The following is a 4901-nucleotide window of genomic DNA, read 5'->3' on the forward strand; positions in this document are numbered from 1 at the left end:
TACCGTAAGGCAAAGGAGGCCGAGTTCTACAATTTAAAGCAGGGGCGGATGACTGTGACAGAATATGACCGTGCCCTATGTGACATGTCTCGATATGCACCCGAGCAAGTAAACACCGACGAGAAGATGGCGGAGAAGTTTTGTGCCGGTCTGAGGCACGAAATCAGGATGGCTTTGGCATGCCGTGGCAGACTCTCGTATGCCGAGTCATTATCCCGTGCACTGGACGTAGAGGAAGCGATGCCACGGGAAAGGACGGTTACACCCACTACTCCAACACCGCCGACCTCACAGCAGAATTTCCGGGATAAGAGGAAATGGGACGGGAACCGCGCACCCTTCGACAACAAGAGGTTCCAGAGTACCCCAAACTCTTCCCAGGGGAAAGGAAAGCAGGCTGCTCCCTTCCAAAGTGGAGATTTCCGTCAGAGAGCACCTCCTTGTGCCAAATGTCAGAAGAACCACATGGGAGAGTGCAGAGTCGGGACCAACGTGTGCTACAAGTGTGGTGGGGTCGGACACTTCGCCAAAGAGTGCCCGAGCAACAACAATACTGGAGGTGGGGGAACGCTGAACGGACCTCGAGGGAATCCTACACCACCTCCGCAGTAGCAGTAACGTCGCCAGCCATACCCGACTCAAGCTAGGGCCTATGCCTTGGGACGCAAGCAAGCGAAAGCCCCACAGGGGGAGCCAAAACAAGATAATCTGGCAGGTATGGGAACATTACTTGACATGCCTGTTGCTGTTCTGTTTGATACGGGTGCGTCGCACTCTTTTATATCGCACTCCTGCGTGAATGCTTTAAGACTGCCTGTTGATGAACTTGAACATAAGATGAATGTGAACTCACCGGTAGGAGGCCTTGTAGAAATTTCACAATCTTGCTCGAACATAGAACTCATGATGGGAGAACTTAGTTTAGTGGCGCACAACTTGCACGTTATGCCGATGGATAATGTGGACATTATTCTGGGGATGGACTGGCTAGCTGAAAACTATGCCACTATCCGATGCCAAGAGAGGAAAATCTCGTTACAAACCCCGGGGAAGGAGCCCTCTACCTTCCACGGAATTTCGATGAATCAACGAACTTGTGTGATATCGGCACTTCAAGCAACCACGATGATTAGGAAGGGGCGTCCGGCCTATCTTGTGTATCTACAAGGACATGACAAGAAAGAGAGTAAAGTTGAGGATGTGGCAGTGGTACGTGAGTTTCCCGACGTATTTCCCGATGCGTTGCCAGGCCCCCCTCCTGACCGACAGTTAGAGTTTACTATCGATCTGGAACCAGGAGCCGCACCAGTATCGAAAGCACCATATAGGATGGCACCGAAGGAGTTGGAAGAACTCAAAATCCAGCTGCAAGAACTACTGGACTTGGGTTTTATCCGACCGAGTGTATCGCCGTGGGGAGCACCTGTGCTGTTTGTGAAGAAGAAAGACGGGACGCTGAGAATGTGCATAGACTATCGGGAATTGAACAAGTTGACTCTCAAGAACAAGTATCCTCTGCCGAGAATAGACGACCTGTTCGATCAACTCAGGGGAGCAGGAGTATTTTCGAAGATGGATTTAAGGTCGGGATATCATCAGTTGAGGGTACGAAGGGAGGACATACCCAAGACGGCTTTCCGAACGAGGTATGGGCATTATGAGTTTGTAGTAATGCCGTTTGGACTGACAAATGCACCGGCAGTATTTATGGACTTAATGAATCGAGTATTCCACCCATACTTGGACAAGTTCGTCCTGGTATTCATAGATGATGTGCTAGTTTACTCGAAGGATGAAAAGGAACATGAGGAGCATCTAAGGATCACGCTGGAAACACTCAGAACAGAGAAGTTATACGCCAAGTTCAGTATGTGTGAATTCTGGCTAAAGGAAGTGAATTTTCTGGGGCATGTTGTGACGGCCGAAGGGATTCGAGTTGACCCCGCAAAGGTGGAGGCCGTACAACAGTGGAAGGCGCCAAAGACCCCAAACGAGATTCGGAGTTTCCTTGGACTGGCAGGATACTACCGAAGGTTTATTGAAGGATTTTCTAAAATCGCAAGACCAATGACTCAACAATTGAAGAAGGGGACCAAGGTCAATTGGACACCGGAGTGTGAGGCTAGCTTCCAGTTGTTGAAAGAGAAATTGACCACCGCACATGTTCTAGCCGTGCCGGAACCGGGAGTAGACTATGTGGTTTACACTGATGCATCGAAGATTGGACTGGGGTGTGTTCTGATGCAGAATGGTAAGGTGATTGCCTACGCATCGTGGCAGTTGAGACCACACGAGTTGAATTACCCTACTCATGACTTAGAACTAGCGGCTGTTGTGCACGCATTGAAGATTTGGAGGCACCACCTCTATGGAGTTCGGTGTGAGATTTTTACCGACCATAAGAGTCTGAAGTACTTCTTTGAGCAGAAAGATTTGAACATGAGGCAACGCAGATGGCTCGAGCTAGTCAAGGATTATGATTGTGGTATTAACTATCATCCGGGTAAAGCAAATGTGGTGGCGGATGCTTTGAGCCGGAAAGCTCAACCGCAGTTAGCTACCTTTCTCACTCAGGAAGCGGAGTTGATTCGCGATTTTAGCAAGATGCAATTGGAGGTAGTAAGAGCACCGGAAACCGTGAAGGGAAAGATTGCCACCTTGGTAATTGCATCCGATCTCCGAACAAGGATAATAGAAGGGCAACGCAACGATGAAAATTTGGAGAAAATTCGACTGAAGGTGAGGAAGGGCGAACAAGAGAAGTTTCGAGAAGAGGCTGATAATGCTCTCACCTACGAGGGGAGACTATGTGTGCCAGACGACGAAGGACTTCGAAAGGAAATTCTGACCGAGGCACACGAGACCCCATACACCGCCCACCCTGGAAGTACAAAGATGTACCAGGACTTGAAGGAATCATTCTGGTGGGATGGAATTAAGAGGGACATAGCTTTGTTTGTGGAGAGATGTTTGGCATGTCAACAAGTAAAAGCTTTACATCAACGACCCTATGGGAAGTTGCAACCGTTGGAGATCCCGGAGTGGAAATGGGAACATATCACTATGGATTTTGTGACAGGCTTACCAAAGACCCGGCAAGGGAATACGGCCATTTGGGTAATCATAGACCGCCTCAACAAGAGTGCGCATTTTATACCTATCCCAATAACTCATGGATCCGACAAGTTAGCTCGGATTTATGTGAAAGAAATCATTCGGCTACATGGAGTGCCAGTGACAATCACGTTGGACCGAGACACCAGGTTCACTTCAAGATTTTGGATAAGTTTGCAACGAGAGCTTGGTACGCGATTGAATTTCAGTACTGCCTTCCATCCACAAACCGATGGACAGTCCGAGAGAACGATTCAAACTCTTGAGGACATGCTGAGAGCCGTGGTGCTCGACAGAGGAGAAAATTGGGAAGTAGTACTACCTTTGATTGAGTTTGCCCCTATAACAATAGTTTCCAGGCGACAATAAATATGGCCCCGTATGAAGCATTGTATGGGAGGAAATGTAGATCACCACTTTACTGGGATAAGGTTGGTGAAAGAAGAATACTCGGGCCAGATTCGGTCGAAGAAATGATAGAGATCGTGCGACAAATTCGACAAAGGATAAAGGAAGCTCAAGACCGACAGAAGTCGTATGCTGATGTCCGGCGTACAGAATTACAGTTCAGTACGGGAGATAAGGTGTTCCTGAAGGTATCCCCGTCGAAAGGAATAACGAGATTCGGTGTGAAGGGGAAGTTGAAGCCACGATACGTAGGGCCTTATGAGATCCTTGAGAAGGTGGGACCCGTAGCGTATAGGTTGGCACTACCACCGAGTTTTGGGACGGTGCACAATGTTTTCCATGTGTCACAATTACGAAAGTACGTGTTCGATCCCAAACACGTGGTTCATCAGGAGGAAATGATTTTGAATCCTGACTTGAGTTATGAGGAGAAGCCCGAGGCTATTCTGGACAGGAAGGTGCAAGAGTTGAGGAACAAATCGATCGCGTCCGTGAAAGTACTATGGAAACACCATGGCCACGAGGAGGCTACTTGGGAGCTCGAGGATAGAATGAAGGAGAAGTACCCGAAACTTTTCGTGGGAAATGAGTAAATTTCGGGACGAAATTTCTGTTAAGGTGGGTAGGATGTAACACCCGTACCTTAAATAAGAAATTTATTCTATGTAACGGAATAATTGATAAAATTATTTCGAAATGCTATGCTCTCGATAATTGTGATGTGAAAAGAATATGGTGTATGTGTTTAATATGGAAAAAGAATGTGTTTATGTTATTTTAAGTATGAACGATGGAGACTCGTTTAAGGTCTCGTTGAAAGATCGATGGTGAAATTGCTATTCATTAGCAAGACGAATGAATTAAATGGAAAGGAAAATATATGTTTTAATGGACAACGACGCGCGTAAGTCGAGGATCGATCGAATGAATATTATATTTGGAATAACACCAAATATAAATTATGTACGTTTTTCTCGTACTTTAATTTTTTGACTATGAGGAACGAGATAGCAAAATCTAATAAAGGACCGTGAATTTTAATGAACGAGGGAAAATACGAAAAAAAAAATATATAAAAAGTATGAATTTATTTTGGTTTCTCCAAAATAAATTTGAAGCCAATTAAAAATGAACAACTTGTTTTTCTAATCACCCTTTTATGTTGGGCTTGTATTTCTTTTTAGCCCATTAGGAAATAATTCTACATGCAAGCCCAAGCATGAATTTAATTGATTTAAGCCCAAGCCTTTTTCTTCCTTTTTCTTCTTCTTCTTTCTCCCCCATGACCGACGGTTTTCTTTCCCCCATGATCGACGGTTTTCTTTTTACCTCCCCACTTCCCCATCAATACCCACACCCCAAAAGCCACCCCCTCACTT

Source organism: Salvia splendens, chromosome 5 (assembly GCF_004379255.2).
Source record: "Salvia splendens isolate huo1 chromosome 5, SspV2, whole genome shotgun sequence".
NCBI classification, from domain to species: Eukaryota; Viridiplantae; Streptophyta; class Magnoliopsida; order Lamiales; family Lamiaceae; genus Salvia; species Salvia splendens.